The following is a 24,758-nucleotide window of genomic DNA, read 5'->3' as shown; positions in this document are numbered from 1 at the left end:
ACAAGGTAAAAATCTGTCGTTCTGCCCCTGAACGAGGCAGGTAACCCACCGTTCCTAGGGCGTCGTTGAAAATATAAATGTGTTCTTAACTGACTTGCCTAGTTAAATAAAGATGAAATATATCAGCCAAATCGGTGTCCAAAAATACCGATTTCCGATTTGTTATGAAAACTTGAAATCGGCCTTAATTAATCGGCCATTCCGATTAATCGGTCGACCTCTATCCTTTATCCCTTCCTCTTGTGGCTCTCTTTACACTTTGATGAGACAGATGTGTGTCAGCTAATAGACCAAAGAGCCTCTGAACTTGCCCTTCATAAAATGTAGCTGTCCATGACTTTGTCTGGCTTAGATGCTATTCAGCATAACTTCTGTGGCTGTGGTTGAGAGCTTCAGGTTCCTTGGATTCCACATCACCAACAAACTATCATGGTCCAAACATACCAAGACAGTTGTGAAGAGGGCACAATAAAGCTTATTCCCCCTCAGGAAACTAAAGAGATTTGGCATGGTTCCTCAGATCCTCAAAAGTTTCTACAGCTGCACCATCCTGAGTGGTCGCATCAATGCCTTGTATGGCAACTGCTCGGCCTCCGACCGCAAGGCACTATATGCGTGCGGCCCAGTACATCAAGCTCCCTGCCATCCAGGACCTCTATACCAGGCGGTGTCAGAGAAAGTCCCAAAAAATTGTCAAAGACTCCAGCCACCCTAGTCATAGACTGTTCTCTCTCTGCATTGTTGGTTAAGGGCTTGTAAGTAAGTATTTCACTGTAAGGTCTGCACCTGTTGTATTCGGCACATGTGACAAATAACATTTGATTTGTGGTGTTGTTGATTTGGTTGTGGTCTACAATGTTGCTTCAAGTCAGATCTATAGAGGTTAAACAGAAAGCTATTTAAATTCAATAATGTGACATTGTCCCCATGGTTACCACGGCAGCCCATCATTTGAAAGGCTATTACATCTATATATAATGCATTTTTGCTGCCACTTTTAAGAGGAAGGCAAAATCTAATTATCATTTAATGTTTCTCCCCTTTCATTTTCATAAATGTTGACAAATGCCAACGTCTAACTTTCTATGCCAGTACAGGCTTACAGACTTCTACCTTCGAGCTACACTGTAGTTTTATATTGTATAGCCTATTTGAAATACAAAACAGTGTCGTCTACGTAATGTTGGATGACTGGATCAGTTGGGGTCAGTGTTGTTAGGACTACTACCCTGTTTACTACTGTTGACTGTCACTACTCAATATAGAATCCAGTCAGTCCTGTTGGCCTGGGCCACTTCTTCTCTGCCATTTTGTTATTTCTGTAAACAAAGCTACGAACACCCACCACCACCACCTTTCACATCAACACAAACGAGCGTTAAGGCATGCTTCTGACCGTGCCGGAGGAAACACACAGAACAGAAAACAGAATCAGACTGTCAATGGATGGAAGACCCTCGTACCACACAAAGCATTGAAACCTGCCCTAGTGTTGGGCTGGTGGCTAGTCACCGGAACAGTATAATATAATTGAGGTTTATTTGTTATGACGTCAGTATCTGGTGGTTTTTAATCATTTTAAGTGGGAATCACTCAATTGGGTCGTTGGTTTCCTACATCTTTGTCTTAGTTTAGCCCATAGCTTTGTTACATTTCTGACTGCTATTGTGGTGGATCACTTCTGACAGTTATTCTGCAGTGGTTTAAAAAGGGAAGTTCTCTTATTAAGGGAAGAATTGATATGATATGAAGCCGACATGTTTTGGTTTGTAGCAAGCATTCAGTTTGTTGGTTTCTTACCACTCTGGTCTATCTCCATGTCTTTGTTAAACTGTTACATTTCTGACTGTTATTCCAGTGGTTTAAAAGGGGGAAGTCCTCTCAGTGAAGAGTTTGTTCTGTGGGTGCAGTCTGACTGTATCCTCCTCAGCTATCAGACTGATCACCACACTCCGGAGGGCTTCTGGAGGGCACAGAGCAAGGGCGAGATGCTGCAGTGTGGGTGTGGGTGCGTGCGCACAGGCTTGTGGTGGCTGTGTGTGGGTGTATGCTGATGTGGGGGTCTTGAGGGGTTGCTTCTTCCAACCTCATCTCCATTGCAGCGGACTTTGTAATCATGACTTCCATGCTTTGTTGGAAGTACTAGGTTAACATCAGTGTTGTCAGTCCCTATAGTAGAGATGAGTACCTGCCTGGAGTTGTAGAATTCCAGACATTTGAATATGAATGACCTGACAAAGAGAAAGTGGAAGAACTTGTTTCCCTGTTGACTGTTTAAACTGCTAACTGATCAGACCTGTTGCCCCTGGTCCTTTGTAGCTTTGGCTGCATCAGTGGATCAGTGACTGGACACACACCAGGGATGATATTACCTGACACAGAGGTCACAAAGAGGAAAAGGACTAATCCCATCACCGTCCCTGCACAGTGAAACAACGCACTGAATAAGCAAAGCAATATCAAACCCGCAACCTGCTAAACATCTCTCTCAGTAAGGCTTGTAATGACATGGAAATGTTGTTCTGCAGGTATTGTATTTGTGTTGGGCTGCCTTTTTTAAAGGCTTTGACTTTTTCAACCAAACACAGTGGAAAGTGCTCTCTTTAAAATGAGCCTCTTCCCTTAGTTATAGTTAATTAGATTTTTTTTTTGTTCATCCCAAATGGCACCCTATTCCCTACATCGTGCACTATTTTTTTTAACATAGCACTATGGACCATGGTCAGAAGTAGTGCTCTAGGGAATAGGGTGTCAATAAGGACACTGCCATTGCGTGGTGGCCATTAAGCATTCTTTGCCTGTCCTCAGGGCACAGTGATTCATGAGGCAAAGGCCAAGCTAAACCTGCAGTGGTATATTACATTCTACTACTATTGCTATTTTAGGAATATAATATCAGAGCTACATTTACTCCATTTATCACAGCCAGGCAAGTTTCATGCATTTAATTCATTGTATACAAACTGCCAAGTTGACAAATCCGAAAGGAGCGTTTTTCAGTTGCATCTTTCCCAGTCTCCCTTCAGCTATGCTTACTCATCTGTACAGGCAGATTAAATCAATGTTGTTGCATTGAAGGGTGTGATTCGCTTCATGGAAACACACACCTGCTAATCGCTAGCCAAAGGCGACCAAAGACTCGCACTGATGAAAAGCTCAGTTGTTGAGACGGGACTTTTTAGATGGGCTGTTTATGCCGAAGAGTTTATCCTTGATCTTTGTGTGTGATAATATGGTAATATACCACTGCAGGTTTAGTCTAACAGACACACACACTGCACATTTCTGGTTGGATTATATTGCCTTTATCATCGGTAGCTTGCTTACAGTAGCCTACTAGCTACTTGACCGGATCACATACTACAGAGTGAGAGAGATCAGATGATAACGGGGGTACAGCGACACCTGTCCCAGACACCCGTAAAGGCCTTATGGTGACTCCTGATTCCACTGATAGGTTGGGTTCAGCTCAGAGTTAAGATCAAACTCCTATTGACTGTCACCCAGTGCCTCAGAATGACTGGCTGCGTCACCGCTCGGTATGGAAACTGCCATCCAGGGCCTCAGAATGACTTGCTGCGTCACCGCTCGGTATGGAAACTGCCATCCAGGACCTCTATACCAGGCGGTGTCCCTGATTTAAGTGTTGATCGTCTCTAATAGAAGTGCCCGGCGGTGACTCTTTACAGCGAGACGGGGGGCCGGCGACGTAGTGCTGTAGTCGTAACCTAGCCGCCATCCCTTTGCATACTAATTGCAGTGTGGCTTTTAGCGAGGGCCGGGCGCCATTAGAGCCGTTATCGTCCCTGACACCTCGGCGACCTGAACGGCACCGGCGCGCTCACCCACAGCCACGTGTAATTATCCCCCTGAGTGGAGGGAGGCTGGCTGTCAGGCCTGTCCGTGGGAGAGGCTAACTCTAGCCAGACATAACGCTCAGCTCACTCTGTTCCTATGATACGCTTCGGTTGCTTCTGTTGTTGTTCTCGTAGGGCCACTTTCATTCAGTGTCGTTTCAAACACCCTCTTTAGACGTCATTGTAATGATTGTATCCTCTTGTACATTTTACATTTGAGTCATCTAGCAGACACTCTGATCCAGAGCCACTTACAGGAGCAGTTTGGGTTAAGTGCCTTGCTCAAGGGCACATGGACATATATTTTTTCTCTCCACCTAGTCGGCTCGGGGGATTCGAACCAGTGACCTTTCTGTGTGCTCTTAAACACTAGGCTGCCTTCCGCCCTTGTACTTACCAGAGCAATGCTTACTCGGGTCCCACAGCACCCTCTGCTATTCTAGTGTGTCTGTCTCACACGTACTTTTCATATGGCCAAGTTTAGTTTCATTCAGTTTCGTGCAGACTCCTTCTCATGCAGACATCTTTACCAGCTGCCATTCTCATACACGCTGCTTTACAAATGTTCCTCATACAGTGCATTTCACACAGTGCATTTCACACAGTGCATTTCATACACACTTGTCTTGTTTTAAAGGTTCTATCCTCTGTTGAAACGGCCTTGACTATTTCACCCAGCCCTTTTGATGTCATCCTATTGACTGGCTGATTGATGTTTCCTCTCAAGAACATGGGCACTCCAGTGAATCGTGTGGCCTTGGATAACACCTGGCTTGAACTATACTGTCCACCCCCTGACTATTCAAGTTGCTTAACCAATGAAGCAGGCAGGCATCCACCATGGAAAGATTTGGCATTGCTAGAAGGACCTTCTTACTACAGCGTGAGAGCACTGAGCGGTTACTCACTGATTGTAGGTTGTTCAGGTTGTACAGGTTTCTCCATTTTGAGCATGTTTGTGTGTCCCAGTAATATTGGGTGTAGTGTAACTGTCGCGTTTCTCTCTCTTACTCACGAATGTGGGCGCTGGATTCTCCTCCTCCTCTGCTCTTATGGCACCGCCCCGTTTCATTGTGTTCTGGTGTCAGGGTGTCTTGTCATGCACGGTGTGGTGTCGGCCTAGGCCTCCTACACCCATGTGATTCATCACGTCATTGTCTGGAAGGAGGCTTGCTGGCAGTGGGGTAATCCAGGTTGAAGCTAGGTGACATTGCATCATTGTCCTGATTCCTTTTGTTACTAGTGTTGTGGCTCCAAATGATCCCACATTCTGATCTCTAAACTGTAGTATAAACAGAGTGTGTGTGGTGGTTGAGATGACCTCGGTAATCTAGTGTTGCTGTGTGAATGGCCAAGACAGGCTGGGGCCTATTGATTGATGGCTTTGATTCATCCTGTACCCTTGACTTGTTTTTCCTTTGTCTGTGTGAAACAGCCAATGTGGCACGCCGAGGCGGTCTTAACTCTTCATCCCCCTGTAAAGCCCTCTCCCGAGAGAGGAGGAGGCGGGGGGAGACACGGAGCACAGCCTGTCAGGTTGGCGTGACGCGACACTCATAGTCACGATTCCCGGGCGGTGACATGCCTCGTCTGGCCGGCCCAGGATAATGCGGTTCACCAATTTGGCAAATTAGCTCTATACCGTACATGATTGATGCAACATGATTACAGGCAGCATGTGGTTAGCTGTGCCAGCTCACTTCATTTGCAGCGAAGGTGTTGGCCTGTTTCACAAAGCTGCATTGCGTGCAAGTTAGCATGGTTTGGTAAGCTATTTGTAGACTCTCAAGTTGTATTCATTGAACCGGCAACTGTTTTTTTGGGGGGCGATTTCAAGAAACAGCGCTCTGCTGCCTTGTGTGAAAGGATGTAAAGCTTGATATAAAGTAACATTCTAATTGTATCACAGTTAACATTTTGATGAGTACATGAATTAAAACATATTCTTGGACATTTTGTTCATTTTTTTTTTTGGAGACGCAGTAGCAGATTCAATGGACTATGGCCCTACCACACACACACACACATACACACACACACACACACACACACAAAATGTTCAGCCTCTCTCTCTCTCTCTCTCTCTCTGGACACTCCCCCAGTCTGAACTTTGAACTCTGGCTGAAGAGTTCTTCTGTTGTTGTGTTGATGAAATGTCTGTCTTTGTTTGTCTGGGAGTGAGTCTCCAGAAGCCACAGTGTCACCTACTGGGTTCCTACCGCAGGTGGATATCTGCAGTGTGATCAGGGAATACTCTGGCCCCTTAGAGGTAGAGTCATCAGCTGTTATAATCCTATGTCCAAATGACCGCTTTCTCACCAGGTTGTGCTCACTCCATATGCACTGGTTTGATCAGGATGGAGACCTAACATTGTGGGATTATTCATAGCAGAGAGGACACTAGTACTCGACCTTTCAGACTCTGAGACTTGCTTGCTAACTTGCATCTACTCCGTCACAGAGTAATAAGCAGGTCTTATCTTTTGGCTCAATTTCTGGGCCACAACAACAACAAGATGGCTGTGGGTGGAGTGCTGGTAGGGCCAGATCTCCTGTTGAGACCGCTCTGGGAACAGACAGAGGAAGCCTCGCCGATGGCATTTATCACATAGTAAGAATCACAGGAAGGAGTAGTGTTTGAGTAGAGGCGTCTCAGGATGATAGCATGCCGAGGCAGCAACGTGCTTCCTGATTCCCCATGGAGGACCACAGTCCTGGTGTCAAATATTAGCATTATTAGCATTTGGCCGTATTGTAACCAATAATTCACCACAATTTGACCACAGTGCTAGAGATTAGTGTCTGTCTGATATGAAGTGACCAAAACCAATAATTAGCCCCACATTGACATGATGTTAGTAAGGTTTGGTGTAAAGTTTGAAATGGAAGCATCTGTTAAAAGGAAGTGAAAATAGCCTAGTAAACGAGGAATGTTTCCCAAGCATTCACCACAGCTCTGACCTTCTTCAATGGTAAATCATTAACGTGCTTCATCACAAACTTGGCTGTTGGCCAGTTTCTGGAATATTTGTCTACTGATTTAATGACGAGCTCATATTATGCAACTAGGAAGTGTGGTATGAGAACAGTGTGAAAGTATGAGGCTAGATCCTTTTTTCCCTTCAAGAAGACTTTGTACGCTACAATGATCAGTGATAATGACAGTGTCTTGACTGTCTGGTTGTCTGTTCTCTAAATACATCTACTTGAAGTCTGTCTGCTGGCTGGTTTGAGGCTGTGGACGACCGTCCTCCTATGTGAGTCTGCTAGATCACTACGCACAGACTCACACGCTCATTTGGCAGAAGAGATGCTGCACTGTGTCCATCTCCCTGCTCTACTAGACTGTACCCATCTCTCTTCCTCTCTCTTTTCCTTCCTCTCCCTCTCTCTTCCTTCCTCTCCCTCTCTTCCCCTCTCTCTCTCTCTCTCTCTCTCTCTCTCTCTCTCTCTCTCTCTCTCTCTCTCTCTCTCTCTCTCTCTCTCTCTCTCTCTCTCTCTCTCTCTCTCTCTCTCTCTCTCTCTCTCTCTCTCTCTCTCTCTCTCTCTCTCTCTCTCTCTCTCTCTCTCTCTCTCTCTCTCTTCCCCTCTCTCTCTCTTCCTCTCCTTCTGCACCTTTGTCAGGACTTCCCTAATGCTTGTTCTCAACGGCACACGCACGTTCCGGATGTAAAGTTTAAGGTTAAATTACGGGTGACCAGTCACTGGATGTGCGCACACTTCCTCTAAAGTAAAAATAGAACAATGCGCTAGGATGGTCAAAAACTGTTTTTGAAGGTGAAGAGGTCATGCAGTGGCTGTGGGGATCTGTAGTAATTAAGCCAAATTCTGCTAATTAGCAGCTGGGTAGTCTCTCTCTCTCTGTGTGTGTGTGTGTGTCTCCTCATTATGTTCATATCTCCGATGCAAAAACAACCTAGCTGGATGCAGACAGCAGCTCCTCCGTGATGTATATTGCCTCACCCAGGCTCCATCCATAATGCTATTTATAGCAACCCATGTTGTTTCAGAATAACACCAAGCCTCCTGCACATCAGCCCATATGTAGGTAGTTAAGGGTGGTATGCAAAACCAATAAGCCTCTGTGCATACTTGAACCACATTCTGTATTGTAGATATGTAGTGGTGTAATTATGTTATATGGTATACTGTTTTATGTGTAATCTTAATGTGTTTGGACTGCAGGAAGAGTAGTTGCTGTCTTGGCATCAGCTAATTGGGATCCCTAATAAATACCAATCATTTAGTATGGTTACATGCAGAATATATTATGATTATTGTGAATGGTCAGGTTAATATAATAGTTAGATTGAAGTGTTTTACGTGCTTTGCAAGAAGAACGATCTCCCTAATAATCCTGTTTTTACATGGACACATCTGAACTCAGGCTACCTGATGGGACTTTTGATACATGCAGAAAATCGGCAGTGACCATGTTATTTTTGTGAAGCTTATCTAATTCTAAGTTTGGACATAATGTTTGTATTTGAAAACTATTTCTAAGATGTAGACTTTTAAAGTTTTTCCGAACTCACTTCACTCGTGCGATAGAAGGAACACTGGTGCTGATCGTGCTAGCACACCCGCTGATAAAATCTGCCGCTCTAACTCTAATTTAAGATGTTTACATGTCCGTAAAAATCAGACTGATTTGCTCACAAAACCAGGTGTTTTAATTGGCTAATTCTTACTTTCGATTATGACCCGAAGCCTGATTTTTAAGATGAGCAGAATAAGGTGTTTACATGACTATTGGTATATTCAACCTTCTGCCATAATCAGTTTAATATCTAATTATTAGTGTGCATGTAAACACACACTGTGCCTATTCTTTCTTCATCACCTGTTGATCTGGTCTTCTGCTTTTAAAGGGCAGACATCTCTCCCATGTTTGTAGGTGGTCTATTGTCACTGTAGTCTAATTAAAACCAGAGCTGGGTTCAAATACACAAGTATTTCAGTATCTGGTATTTGAGTATTTTCAAATACACAGCCCAAAATGTGTACTTTGAATGGTTATTAGTAAAAACCAAATAGTCTACCAAGTTGTATTTGAGTCTTTTTCAAATACCTATTTCAGATACTTATTTAAGATACACTGACTCAAATATGCATTTAACCCAGGTATTTGAGTATTTTCAAATACTTTCCAAGTCTTTATCTGTATATGTATTCTCGTTCCCAGAAAGAGTCTATGAGAAAATATGTTTCCTGGAAGACTGTTTTGAGAAGATATGTAGATAGCACCTATTTTCGAAGGTTTTTACTTAGAATGACCGTGCTTTGTTGATGTAAAATATAATGTCTTGTTCTCAGAAAGATCAGCCAGCCTCTCATATCAGAGAGCAGATTTGGAGGTTTCCTGGAAAAGCAAAAAGGGACTGTCAGACTGTCTAATGAGGGTCATTTCCTGACCGCCCCTCACCCTTTGCTCACGGGCGGCACGGCCCATTCAGCTGCTGAACCAACACCATGTCAGATCACTACTATAGATAGACAGCACCAATGGTCTAGACAGCAGAAGCACCAATGTTATGTCTGCGACTGAGTAGCTTTATAAACCCAGGAAAGTCTCCTGACCAACATGACTTGACCAAGATCTGACCAGAGTTGATATTTAGAGTGTAGTTATAGCTAGCACCCATTGTTTTTCCTGGTCAGGTCACATGTTTAGGAAAAACACCTGGGCCCTCAGCCACTGCAGGGTCCAGGGCCCACAGCCACTCCAGCGTCCAGGGCCCACAGCCACTCCAGCGTCCAGGGCCCACAGCCACTCCAGCGTCCAGGGCCCACAGCCACTCCAGCGTCCAGGGCCCACAGCCACTCCAGACTCCAGGGCCCACAGCCACTCCAGACTCCAGGGCCCACAGCCACTCCAGCCTCCAGGGCCCACAGCCACTCCAGCCTCCAGGGCCCACAGCCACTCCAGCCTCCAGGGCCCACAGCCACTCCAGCCTCCTGGGCCGTAGCTGAATCAGTCAGGTTTTATGTGTGGCTACAGGGTGATAAACGGCTCTGTAAAACAGGGCTGCATTCCCACTGATAACGATACCTAGACTGAGTAATGAGAGAGAAGAGCCTGCCTTAATGCCTAGCCATTTTAATCTTGACAGAGTAACGGCAGTTAAGCTGTGGAATTTCCATCTTCCATCCACAACTGCAGCAGAGAAATCGCCAGCGATAAAAGAGGAAGGGAGAGATTATGGTCAAATAACTATGTGCTCCCTGCTATTAAAGGAACTTGCATCTGTTTAGTCAGATGAAAGAGAAGAGATGGATTGTTTTTAAAATTTAACTGTTTGAGCTGCTACCTTGTTTTAGGCCTATAGCCTGGTCCCTGGTCTGTTTGTCCTGTCTGTCTTGCCACCTGTCAAGACAGCACAAATGGGACCAGGCTAGATTGCAACCTATAAATCACATGGTGAAGTTTACAAATCTCATAAGAGAAGGAAATGCACAGTTTTTTTACCTCAAAGGCTAACCCAATAGAAAGACTTCCAGGATGTGTGGTTATCTGCTTTACAGTGTGAGATAAATCTAAACGTACCAAACAATATTTTGTACAGTTTTGAGACCAGGTTTCTTGCTATATATGGTGCCTGTTGATTCTTGCTATATATGGTGCACTACAGTCAGTGTAGAGCTGATCATACATTACAGTGGACTGGATAAGGCCCTGTGCAGCTGGCCGACCGACCCCACCTCCTCCTCCTGTGTGATTACAACTCCTGGTAGTTTTTCTTCTGCTCCTGGAGGGGGTGGGGGTGGGGAGGGAGGGAGGGAGGGAGGCAGGCTAAAGTGTTTTCTAGCCGCAGATGTGCAGTAGTGAGTTTATTAATGTGTTGGCTGGCTGGCTCGCTGGCTTGGGCTGGCTGGCTGGTTGGATGGCTGGCTCGCTGGCTGGCTTGGGCGGGCTGGCTGGCTTGGCCAGGCCAGGCTGGCTCAATAACTCCCTGTGGACCTCATGCGACCTGGCTGTAACATCAACAAACCTACACAGAACAGTACAGTCTGAAAGCAGCCCTCTGTGCATGGAACATATCAACTAAAAGGAACTGAAGTGGAACATCAACGTGAGGTCTGTTTCACAGCTAAGACAGCGAGCCAGCCAGCCTGGCTGTTATGGTGACGATAACACCGCAGCATGGAGGATAATGCCATGTACAACCAGTCACAGACGTATTTGTCGAAGCCTACAGTCTAGAAATGTTTTGCTCCCTGTTGCCTTACTCTGTCTTCTATTACCACGACAACCAACATGATATGTTGACTCTTGGATGCCTAGCGGAGTGTGTTCCAGTCCTAGTGGCCTAGATAGATGAAGTGAGTGTTTTTAAGCAAGTAGTTACTTCGCTGTACATTTAGCCCTGGAGAACAGTGTGATTGAGTAGACGGTGATATGAATATACTATGATGTAATGAGCCTGTAGGTGTTAATTGTTCTGATGGAATGCCAGCCCTGTGTGCTCTCTAATGGAGAGGACCGTAATGGGGAAGCATTCATTAAGCGTAATTGCAGCGGGATGGAGACACACACACGCACAAGTACGTACACACACGTACACACACTCCTCATCTAGCGACAGAACACCCCACCGTGAACAAAACGTCTGGAAGCCATCGTTTTAATCCACAACTGCTGTACTAGATCATATTAGATCAGCTATGGCCCCCGCTGCTCATTTCATGTGTGTGTGTGTGTGTGTGTGTCACTAATAGCATGAAAAAGGCACGGTTGTGGAACTAAATGTTAATGAGTTAGAATGGGGTCCGATCATCGCTCCTTTTTATTTAGAATTCATTGATTTAATAATGCGTTTTTGATTAAAGACCGTTTTCTTTCTTTTTCTCTCTCCAACCGTGTAGAAGTGTAATTTCTGCAAGTTGGTCATTAATCACTATTTGTGCAATAACAGAACTCACTGAAAATATATTTTGCCTGAACTTAAAGGAACATGTTGAACACATTAAGATGCTGGATGTGTTTGATAAAGGATATTACTAACAGAATACATTTGATGCTGTGCATGTCTCTGTAACTAGGCAGTATTGGAAGTGCAATGGTATACATTGTAAACGTCAAGCACTCTCATGTCTGTTTCCCCCCCAAATATGTGTGGTTCTCCAATCCCCATTCCCTCTGATCTGCAATGTCAGCTCTGGTCCTGTGTGAGCACATTTAGAATTGTTCTTACTCACAACTTTAAGGAAGCCCCCCCACCCCCCCACCCGCCTTTCTCTCTCTCCCTCCCTGCTCAATCCCATCTGTTTGTCTTCCTCTTTCTCCGAGCGTGGTGTCGGGGGAGGATGTGCCTCTGAACATCAGATCACTACTACCAGTGACTCTGCAGCTCAAACCCTCACATTGGCCTATATCAGGTCATAATTAGCTGTAGGACTGTCACATCATAGTCTACCTCAAGCTGAGGAATTGACATTTCTTTCCTAATATCTTCCTCTGTTTGAAAAGAGGATGATATCTCGCTCGAAGTCTCGTTGACGCAGAGGGGGTGTCAACCTCAGGACTTCAAAATAGTGTTCTAGCAGGACTTTTAAGATAAGTTTTCCTTAAACTTTTCTCCTTAAGGGCTGGTTTCTCTGTTATCTTCGTGAATTGAAGAGGTCTTGCCTTTTTCAGTCTTGTTTACTATGAGAAGGAACAATGGTTTACCCCTGTGGTCCTTGCTGAAATATTTGATACTTGGCCTTTTTGCCTTTTTACACTGGTATCATCTTCACCATCTCTCGTGCTTCTCTCAGCTACTGCGTGATTTATCACATCACCTCCTCTCCTCCCTCTCTTAATACAGCAGTCCATAGCTGCAGGGCTCGCCCTTATGATGCCATCGTCTTGTTAATAGTTGGTTGGGGAGATCATGGAAGCCATTATGCTGCATTGGAGAGGAGGGCATTCTCAGTGAGTTGGAGTGAGTCATGAAACTAATGTGAAAACGAATTGTGTGTGTATTGGCTGTGAAGACAGTTAAGCTGAGCTATCACCCTGATCAATCTGACAGTGTGGGGCTCTCAGTAGAAAACAAGGCTGCAGGACCTCCAGGCTAGTTTATATCCTCTCTACCTTAACTTACTACTCTCCCTGTCTCGCTCTCTCTCTCTCCATCGTGTCTCTCGCTCGCTCTCCTCATCCCGTCTCTCGCTCTCTCTCGCTCTCCTCATCCTGTCTCGCTCTCGCTCTCTCTCTCTCTCTCTCTCTCTCTCTCTCTCTCTCTCTCTCCCTCTCCTCATCCCGTCTCGCTCTCCTCATCCCGTCTCGCTCTCCTCATCCCGTCTCGCTCTCCTCATCCCGTCTCGCTCTCCTCATCCCGTCTCGCTCTCCCTTTCCCGTCTCGCTCTCCCTTTCCCGTCTCGCTCTCCTCATCCCGTCTCGCTCTCGCTCTCCTCATCCCATCTCTCTCTCTCGCTCTCTCTATATCTCTCGATGAAGCCGTATCATCGGTTAGTGTCTTCTTCATCACAAGCTAATTTCCTCTAAGCAGTTGTCACCCCCCCATGGGATTCTTTAGGTGATGGTGGTTTGGTATCTGTTAGTTTGAACAGTTTCAGCAGCTGATGTCAAGGCGTCCTCGCTGGGCGGAGAAGTGAGGGCTCGCTCATCACAACATGTGACTGTGGCGTCCGTTGTTCGCGACGCCATGTCCGACATCACCGCGGTGAATGTTTGATTTGGAGGTGGGCTTGTAGGGAGCGAGCTACGACTTTTAATTGCCTGTCAGAGACTCATGTGTGAGCTAAGTCACACCCCTCAGTGGTAGAATAGCTCAACAGCAGCTAGCGACGGTCAGAAACCTCGTTAAAGCGATCCAATTAAAAGAGCTGATGGAAATTGAAATGAACTACAAAGGCAGCGAGCGTTTCCTCCTTGCTTCAGCCGACTAGTGATTACTGTGGGATGTGTTTATGACCCATAGCAGGAACATGGACATGACATATTTGAAAATGACTCTGACATTTTCACCACTTACCCGCAGGAACAGATTAACACAATTCTGGATGTCTGTAAAAAAAACTATTTTTAGGGTGGTCTAGGCATAATTTTGGATTGAATCCTGCAAGACAGTCTGTGGTCATTTTGAAACGCTAGGGCCTGTCACGCAAGAATTGCCCTTGACACATGTAATCCTTCACCTAGTTTCAGATAGTGCCAGGATTTCTGAGTCCAACTACAATGTCTCCAAAACCAGCTGTGACTAATGTGTTGCGTTGAAGTTCACAGTAGAGACAGAACAGAGGGGGAAACATGCCCTTTAAACCCCTTCAGCCAAACATTTACATATTTCTGTTACAGCTGAGCTTGAATAGTAAACCACGTTCCAACGGCTGCTTAGTGTGAATGTATGGGTCTACACTGAGTGTACAAAACATTATGAACACCTGCTCTTTCCATGACAGACTGACCAGGTGAATCCAGGTGAATGCTATGATCCCTTATTGATGTCACTTGTTAAATCCACTTCAATCAGTGTAGAATGTAGATGGGGAGGAGACGGGTTAAAGAAGGATTTTTAAGCCTTGAGACAATTGAGACATGGATTGTGTATGTGTGCCGTTCAGAGGGTGAATGGGCAAGACAAAATAGTGCCTTTGAACGGGGTATGGTAGTAGGTGCCAGGTGCACCGGGTTTGAGTGTGTCAAGAACTGCAACGCTGCTGGGTTTTTCATGCTCAACAGCTTCTCGTGTGTATCAAGAATGGTCCACCACCAAAAGGACATCCAGACAGCTTGACACAACTGTGGGAAGCATTATAATCGACACCCTGTAGAGTCCATGCCCCATCGATTTTGAGGCTGTTCTGAGGGCAAAAGGGGTCGCAAGTCAGAATTAGGAAGTTGTTCCTAAGTGTATGGCAATTTAATGAACGAGATGGTGCTGCACTGAATAGCTGCAGTCTTACGGGCTCCAGACCAATTCTGCTCTCTGCGTTGCTGGGAAGCATTTCACTGTTAGTCTACACCTGTTGTCTACGAAGCATGAGACAAATAATCATTTAATTTCAATGAAGTCAGACAACATGACAGCTGGCTTAAGTCCTACGGAAATAGGTTGCCGTGGTGCCTTCTGGGAAACCGCCACGGTCAGACGTCCTGTCCTCCCTTTAGGCCGGTTCCTCTACGACCCACAGCAGCTAACACCATGTGTGAGATGTAGGCACATTGTCCTCTGTCTCTGCTTTGATTCCTTTGTCTCAGTGCCTCATTCAGGCAAATGACTTTTAATTCAAAGGATTCCACCCGTAGAATGAATCGTGATTTCATTAGGAGAGGAAGATAAGCATTTATAATGGAGATAATGGAAACGCACAGACACAATGCGTGGCAAGGTATAAGTTAGTCCTTAAATATTTCAAAAACGCCATACCATTGTATTTGGGACAAATCATTCACTACACCCTAAACTTCAACTAAATGTTGTAACAAATGTGTAAATTGAGCAAGTTGAGGTGACTAAACTGCTTAGAGTAACCCTGGATTGTAAACTGTCATGATCAAAACATGTTGATTCAACAGTAGCTAAGATGGGGAGCGTTCAGTCCATTATAAAGAGTTGTTCTGCCTTTTTAACTATGCAGGTCCTACAGGCCCTAGTTTCTACCTTCTTAACTATGCTGTCAACAATGCAGGTCCTACAGGCCCTAGTTTCTACCTTCTTAACTATGCTGTCAACAATGCAGGTCCTACAGGCCCTAGTTTCTACCTTCTTAACTATGCTGTCAACAAGGCAGGTCCTACAGGCCCTAGTTTCTACCTTCTTAACTATGCTGTCAACAAGGCAGGTCCTACAGGCCCTAGTTTCTACCTTCTTAACTATGCTGTCAACAAGGCAGGTCCTACAGGTTTTGTCGCACCTGGACTACTGTTTAGTCGTGTGGTCAGGTGCCACAAGGAGGGACTTCGGGAAAATTACAATTGGCTCAGAACAGGGCAGGACGGCTGGCCCTTAAATGTACACAGAGAGATAACATTGTAAATCTCTCACGGCTCAAAGTGGAGAGATTGACTTCACTACTTGTTTTTGTAAGAAATGCTGATAAGTTGAAAGCACCCAGCTCAGACACACATGCATACCCCACAAGACATACCACCAGAGGTCTCTTCACAATCCCCAAGTCCAGAACAGACTATGGGAGGTGCACAGTACTACATAGAGCCATGACTACATAGAACTTTATTCCACATCAGGTAACTGATGCAGCAGTAGAATCAGATTTAAAACAAGTAAAATACACCTTATGGAACAGCGCAGACTGAAGAGACCCCCCCCCCCACACACACACACACACACACACACACACAGATAGATGTGACAAGACACGCGCTCTACACACACCTGCACATGGATGTTGAGGTGGTGGTCTGAGGGAACACACTGAATGTGTTGGGTAAGATGTAATGTGAAGTCATGTTTTATTTGAATCAGTATTTAACTGTCTTATGTTGCTGGACCCCCAGGAAGTGTAGCTGCTGCCTTGGCAAGAACTAATGGGGATCCATAATAAATACAATCACAACTAAAAACAAACACACACACACACACACACACACACACACACACACACACACACACACACACACACACACACACACACACAGGCAGATGGAGAAGAACAGGCAACAGTAGTGCTGTATATGAGTAGCCTGGCTTCACATCACTGTCTACTACAGGTCATTTGAAGAGAGCCATTTCCCCTGTGGTACAAAATGCCCATCATTTGTTTCTGGCTCTGATGTTTCCTTGCATCACATGACCTCATTCATGGCTGCTGTTGATCTTATCCCCATGTACTCCTCTCCTGCCCCTAGGAACTTTGACTACCCTCTGTGATCTCCACTGGTTCTATCCTCTGACTACCCTCTGTGATCTCCACTGGTTCTATCCTCTGACTACCCTCTGTGATCTCCACTGGTTCTATCTAGACCTGATGGTTGCACACTGGCACAGTCCCCCCTAATCATTAGCCCTAACTAGGCCTGTTCTATTCACTGGGAATTCTGGTGGTGTAGGGTCGACTTCTAATAACTGAAAGGCAAAACTTATCTGAAAGGCAAAACTGTTCCTAGATCAGCTCTTCTACTGTGAATAATGGCCCTGGTGTTTTCCTACTGCCATTACCCCTACAATTCCCCCACCTAATTCCATAAGTTCCATGGAGATAGGTTGTTTGTGCTCTGCTCAGCTGTTGTGCTTGTGTTCACCCATGATTAATTTAGAATGGTCTCGGGACTGAACAGCCAGGCTAAGCGGCTAGGTTACGCAGAAGGGGATCTGGTGACTCCTGGAACAAAGACGATGGTTAGAGGGAGAGACTTGGATAGAGAACGAGAGATGACGAGAGAGCAGTTGGATGGAGGGAGAGGAATGCTGTTGCTGCTGTGTCTCCCTGCCTGTCTGGTCTGGCCACATGACCTTCAAAGCACCTCATACACAGGCTCCCTGGTTAGAACAATCCCTCACTCCTATGATTCACCATTTCTGTGTAGTTTGAGGGGCTAATATCCATTTTGATGCCCATTGCTTCTTTTTTTTGTGTTATGCTAGTGTGGATTTTCAATCAATCAATCAAATTGAAATATAAAGCCCTTTTTACATCAGCCGATGTCACAAAGAAAGTGCTGTATAGAAACCCAGCCTAAAACACCAAACTAGATGTAGAAGCACGGTGGCTAGGAAAAACTCCCTAGAAAGGCCGGAACCTAGGAAGAAACCTAGAGAGGAGCCAGGCTCTGAGTGGTGGCCAGTCCTCTTCTGGCTTTCCGAGTGGAGATTAAAACAGAACATGGCCAAGATGTTCAAGCGTTCATAGATGACCAGCAGGGTCAGATAATAATAATAATCACAGTGGTTGTAGAGGGTGCAACAGGTCAGCACCTTAGGAGTAAATGTCAGTTGGCTTTTCATAGCCAATCATCCAGAGTTCGAGACAGCAGTTGCGGTGTAGAGAGAGTCCAAAACAGCAGGTCTGGGACAAGGTAGCACGTCCGGTGTACAGGTCAGAGTTCCATAGCCGCAGGCAGAACAGTTGAAACTGGAGCAGCAGTATGACTAGGTGGACTGGGGACAGCAAGGAGTCATCAGGCCAGGTAGTCCTGAGGCATGGTCCTAGGGCTCAGGTCCTCTGAGAGAAGGAGAGAGCGAGCATACTTAAATTAACCCAGGACACCGGATAAGACAGGATAAATACACCAGATATAACAGACTGACCCGAGCCCCTTGACACACAAAACTATTGCAGCATAAATACTGGAGGCTAAGACAGGAGGGGTCGGGAGACACTGTGGCCCTGTCCGACGATACCCCTGGACAGGGCCAAACAGGCAGGATATAACCCCACCCACTTTGCCAAAGCACAGCCCCCATACCAATAGAGAGATATCTTCAACCACCAACTTACTACCCTGAGACAAGGCCGAGTATAGCCCACGAAGATCTCCCCCACAGCACGAACCCGAGGGGGGGGGTGCCAACCCGGACAGGAAGATCACGTCAGTGACTCAACCCACTCAAGTGACCCACCCCTCCTAGGGATGGCATGGAAGAGCACCAGTAAGCCAGTGACTCAGCCCCCATAATAGAGTTAGAGGCAGAGAATCCCGGTGGAGAGAGGGGAACCGGCCAGGCAGAGACAGCAATGGCGGTTCGTCGCTCCAGTGCCTTTCCGTTCACCTTCATACCCATGCGCCAGACTACACTCAATCATAGGACCTCCCTTAAGAGGTGAGTCTTCAATAAAGACCTAAAGGTCGAGACCACGTCTGTGTATTTTGGAACAGACCAATGAAAAGTTGGCGTGTGTGTGTGCTGTTTTGAGTGACAAGTTGACAGAAAACAGGTCGCCTTTTACTGCTACAGTGAGTCAGCAGAAATATTTGACTTCATATTAAATGTTTAATGTTTAAAATCAATTACCCTAGAAACTAGGCTACTTTATGAACTATTCAGCTCTTAGGCTGCTGGAGGACTGAAATTGGAGGGCCTGGATTTTCCGACTCTTTTCAGTGTGCCCTCAACCATTGATTCTTCCCTGTTTTGTCTTTCTATGCTGTCATCGCTGCTCAGTCAGACCTCCATAGTGGAGGCAAGGAGGTGATATTTGTGGAGTTTTACTGCTAAGTGGCGGGCGGCTCCCCCATGGTCCTGCCTCCTGCAGGTTATAGCTTGTGTCCCAAATGGCACCCTAGTCAAAGTACACTACTTCTGAACAAATGGGGAATAGGGTACCATTTGGGATGCGGCCAATAGTCTGACTCTGGGTGATTACATCATTGATTGAGGTAATAGATTCGCTGAGCTCTTTGTGTGTCTAACCACATGTTAGGCCATGTGCTCCTACTCCAACGATGAGTTGCAAGGTACACAGGAGGAAGTGCAGCAGACTGTATTGTCGTGCTTTCATCAGTCTGAGGTTTTCTGTTGCTTCAGGCTCAGTTTGTAAAATAATATTTCAGTGACCGTTCTGCTGTGGGCTGCTTGCTCTGATTTTCATGTGTTTCTTTCCAATCCATACATCCAAATAATGTCAAAGTACTTCGAGTTTGATCTAAATCAAAGCTACATCCCATAGATTAATTTATAACACATTTTAATTCTAAACTGCCATAATTCTAAGCTCTAATCTCAAATATCAGCAGTGAGATATGAGGTAGGCATTTCTCAATTAAACTCCGGGCACCAGAAGACGATTAAACATGATAAATTAAGCCTATTAAAACCCTGCTAAGTATAAGCAGGTCCTAATATAAAAAAGAAATAGCTGAGATTTTTTTCTTTACTGATATTTCTCTCCCGTCGCAGTGGGGGATGATAAGGCTTTATCTGGAAGGGCAAATATGAAGGCCAGTGAGATATTAATGCTAATTAGGAAATACTTATAAATGCAGTGAACTTTTGTTCTAAAATGGGCACGGTATCATTTGCGTAACTTCAAAGTTAGGCGAGTGGGTTATACTATTAATTATAAACTGGGTGGTTCAAGCCCTGAATGCTGATTTGGCTGACAGCTGTGGTATATCAGACCGTATACCATGGGTATGATAAAACATGTATTTTTACTGCTCTAGTTAACCAGTGTATAATAGCAATAAGGCCCCTTGGAGGGTTGTAATATATGACCAACATACCTTAGCCGTGGTATATTGGCCATATACCACACCCCCTCGGGGCTTGTTGCTTAATTAAACTGAATTTGTGCCAAAAATGACGTTTCTTTTTCTGTGGTGTTCAGTGTAAGGAAGTGGAATTGTGGTCAGTGATCGTAGTACTTGCCCACAGAAGGCAGTTTCTATTATGTGGTTTATCAGTAGCTTATCTGTTTAAAACACATATTTTACTATCTCTGGCTGTCAGACCTGTTTTTGAAGAAATTATATCTATGGTACTATACAGATAGCCTGAGTTCCTGAGAAAGCTGAGGTTGGGTTAGTATGTTCTCTTGTACTTAGACCTGCTTATTCACCCAAATTCATCCTCTTGGGGGTCCCATCACTCCATTCTGACTGTCTCTATTTCAGCTTTAATATCAACCTTACTACATCGTCATTAACAACTCAACTGGTACAGACACACACGGCTGCTTTTAATGTCGATGCACTGGCACTCGTGACGGTCTCAACCATCAGACACTCATCTCAGCCTTCGAGCTTTCATCCTTTTAAAAACCCCTCCGTGATGCACACACACACACACACACACACACACACACACACACACACAGGCTGAGTGAAAACAGCTCTTTGGTACTCACACACTGACCTCCCTCTAGGCCAGTGCTGCCACTGTGGCCTCGCCCTCATGTGACTCCCCTCTCCCATCCTCTCTCCCCTGTCACCTGACTCTGATGGATGTCTGACTCGCCCAGAGTGTCAGGCTCGTAAATCACCTGTTACTGTGGCGAGTGCTGTAGAAAACATCCATTAACACAATCCCGACTGGGTGGGGGGGCCCCCCAAAATGCAAATGACTGTATGATTTATCAGCTACTGCAACGGGAGGAATGAAGGGAAGAGGGAAAGAATGTCACTGCTTTTATTTCATTTATTATTTTTCACTTTATTTTATTTAACCTTTATTTAACTAGGCAAGTCGGTTAAGAACAAATTCTTATTTTCAATGACAGCCTAACCCGGATGACGCTGGGCCAATTGTGCGCCGCCCTATGGGACTCTCAATCACGGCCAGTTGTGATACAGCCTGGAATCGAACCAGGGACATTAGTGACGCCTCTAGCACTGACCGCTGCGCCACTCGGGAGCCCAATGGCTAATGGCCAGAGAGGGAGCAATCACTTTCTGATGAACAAATCATTTACATAGCTTGCCTTTATTTATTTATTTATTTATATATATATATATATATATATATATATAATTTATTTCAATCAAGGATTTGTTTTGGCACCTAACCATCATTGCCACCACTCTACAGTCACACACTTTAGGTCCTACCTCTGAGGAGTCATGGATTGGATCAGCAGCTGTATCTAAATGTCGTATTTGTTTTGTGTGTGTTTGTTAGTGTGGGATCCATGGACGTATGACGTGAGCGTGTTTGTCGGGGTGGCACCGTCTGTATACCATTGCTTTTATCTCCTGGCTTGGTTGTCCATGGTGACAGGGGACTACCCTGATTCTCCCTCAGCCCCTCCTTCTGTTAATCCTGCTCGACTCATTTTAATGGGACAGGTTCCCATCAAGCACAGCTTGAGGATATAATTTCATCCCAATCAAATTGTCTTCTCACCGCCTGTCTCGTGGCAAATGGTGGCTATCCCTCTTTGCTTTCCGTCCAGTGACAGGCCCTTCTTGTCGATTCAACACCGCGCAGCCCCATCTTACAATATTACTTTTGACATGTGCCGTTGTTATTTTCCTTATCACTTTCTATTAGGCAGGGTTCAATCATAAAAATGTCATCGCCACTATTAAATAAATGACAAATCATGACATTTATAGCTTGTATAATTTATTTCCAGACACACAGAACGTTATTCCTTCCTTAGCTATAGGTCTCCCACACACACACACAAACCTCCATGTAGATAACCTTCTCCATGCTAAAGGTAGCATAATAAATTTGTTGACATCCTGCTGGCGTGGAAATAATACAATTCATGTTTTTGGAGGCAAAACATGTTTGCACGTAGTGTGTGTGCTTAAACACCAGCTGAGAAACACAACACACTGGCAGCACCTAGATGAAATTAATAATATGCATGAAAGGTAAAGTAAAAGCCAGGTTTCAAACATGAAACACATAACTGACAAAACAACTCACCTAAGGGAGTAATCTAAGGGAATAGCGATCTATAAAATATCTACATTTATTTTCTTTGAATGTACTCGTTACAAATCTTGGATTTACAACACAAAACTATGCGTTATATAGGCCTAAACCTTTGAAAGCAATCTACTACTACTAATAGAATTGGAACGGGGGAAAAATGAATTTAGTATTAGCTAGAGTCTGAGGTTTATCACATCCTAGATGACAGTTCTGTATGATGTCTCTAAGTTATCATAGCTGTAGGCTGATCCTGACTAAGATGTCACGTCTGCCAGCGCCAGTTGTTACCATGACCTTCTCACCCAACCAGCCCTTCTGCTGTTGTGTTGCTGGTGCATTGTGTTTGAGAAGTATGGAGGTCAGAACGAGGCTAGAGAAGACGACTACCGCCTGTATACCGCTCAGGACCAGGGTATGTGAGGGAGGAGCGGAGGAGCGGATCGTACCCCATTTGACTGGAGCGCAGAGCGAGTTTCCCAAAAGCTGGAGCGTCAGCCTTCTCGCCCGCTCCAATTTCGCTTCAGTAGAGCTCACTTCACAAGCTCAGGGTATGCCCTGCCCAGCATGCATCTGTAGTCTACTTGTGTGCTGCTTTTGCTCCTTGATTTTAGCTACTGTCATGGACTTCGCTAAATATTTTCATAAAGAATCTGATAAAACACACAGGTGAAAAATCAAGGTGACTTACAAAAATGAAAAAAAGATGGTGTATTTACTACGTGCTACTTACTACACTAACAGGAAGGAACGAGGTGTGTCATGTAGCAAAGTATTTACAAACTAAAAATCAGTTCTCAAGTTTTGTTCTGTTATCTATACAATAGGCCATCATTGATTATGGCCCAATAGGCCAGGCATATTACCTCTTTCAAGTAGCTTTCTGTTTTGATAGGGTTATTTTACCTAAAATCGTTAAGGCCTACCTACAGAAAACAACAACAGCAGGAGCAACAACAGCAATTATGCATCCTGCCAGCCTGACGAGAGTGGCCCGGAGTGTGTTTAGCATCCCCAGTGGCTCTGCAAGCGTGGAGAGGGTGTTCTCTGTTGCTGGCCTGCTCTCCAGGCACCAACGCATGAGCCTGAAGCCACAGACTCTGGCCAAACTCGTGTTTCTAAAAATGAATGAAAGGCATTGGAGCCTAATAAGGCATGTTTCTTTTCATTTGTGTTTAATTTTCAGTAAGTCACAGCATATATGTGAAATGTATAGACTATAATGATTGAATACAACATGTTGTTTAAATAATGAGAGCTTAATGTCCCTGCCAGGCTAGTGTGTCGTACTTGCAAATGCTTCAAAATGTATTTCTTTGTAGGCTATAGCCTTGAAATAATATAAATAATAAAGCCTAAATAATTCATTTTTCTTAAACTACCTGTACGACATGTAGCCTATTTGAAATGATGAGCGCTATTTACAGTCTTTCTTACCCTTTTCTTGTTTATTTCAATTATTTTCATTCAAATGAAATGGTTTGGTTTCAATACTTCAAAACCATACAGTAGTGCCAGGTAGTCACAAAAATAGATGTCTTGGTTAAGTTGTGATTTGAATTGCCTCCCGAGTGGTGCTGCGGTCTAAGGCTCTGCATTGTAGTGTTTGAGTTGCCACTACAGACCCCGGGTTCGATCCCAGGCTGTGTCACAGCCAACCGTGACTGGGAGACCCATGAGGCGGCGCACGATTGGCCCAGCATCATCTGGGTTAGGAGAGGGTTTAGCAGGCTGGGATTTCCTGGTCCCATCGCGCTCTAGCGACTCCTTGTGGCGGGCCGGGCGCCTGCAAGCTGTCTTCGGTCGCAGTTGGACGGTGTTTCCTCCAACACATTGGTGCGGCTGGCTTCCGGGTGTGTCAAGAAGCAGTGCGGCTTGGCCAGGGTCATGGCTATCGACCTTCGCCTCCCCCGAGTCCGTAGGGGAGTTGCAGCGGTGGTACAAGATTGTAACTACCAATTGGATATCATGAAATTGGGGAGAAAAAGGGTACCCTAAATTAAGTGATTTTTATGAATGGAGCGATTTTCAAGCAGCAGTTTTTTATTTCTCCTGTGAGCAAGGAGAGTTTTTTAGGGGAGCGGTTGGAAAGGATGTGGAGTGCCAGAGCGGTCTCCATGAGTGGGATTTCCCAGCTCACATACTCTGCTCCGCTCACATACTCTGCTCAGGGCCAGGCAGGGTTTTATCATCCGGGATGTGTTTCATTTCAGGGAGGAATAACTACCCTACGCTGTGCCCTTGTTCACTTGTCTTTACAGAATATGACAGCATTGAGGTGAAATAGGGCAGAGGAGAGTGGAGCATCTTTCTGTATTGAAGCCCAGCCTGCTCCATTGTTCACATCCTTGTACACATCTGAGACAACTGGATTGGATAGGTAACAGCAGTATGATAGAAGCTAGGCGCAATAAAGCTCAACCCATTCCTCTAATCTAGTTGTCCAGCAGGCCTGATCCACAGAGGAGCAGCTGTTTAGAAAAACACCGTCCGGCTTGGTCCAGGGATTTGGTTATGCAGTTGATGTGGCCCAGGAACCTGTGCCAGGGGTTTTATGTCCTAAAAAAAACGGACATAAATAGGTGTGAGGGGAAAAGCTCAGTGGCAT

The 24,758-nt window shown here is 45.1% G+C and overlaps 1 protein-coding gene across 1 annotated transcript in view; it reads left to right on the top strand.

Moving 5' to 3' along the window:
• Nucleotides 1-24,758, top strand: part of LOC139374711 (lipopolysaccharide-responsive and beige-like anchor protein) — a 370,713-nt gene that overhangs the window by 12,340 nt on the left and 333,615 nt on the right. The window lies entirely within an intron of this gene.

The sequence above is a fragment of the Oncorhynchus clarkii genome, chromosome 19 (assembly GCF_045791955.1).
Source record: "Oncorhynchus clarkii lewisi isolate Uvic-CL-2024 chromosome 19, UVic_Ocla_1.0, whole genome shotgun sequence".
NCBI lineage: Eukaryota > Metazoa > Chordata > Actinopteri > Salmoniformes > Salmonidae > Oncorhynchus > Oncorhynchus clarkii.
This window is presented reverse-complemented; position numbering and strand designations above follow the sequence as displayed.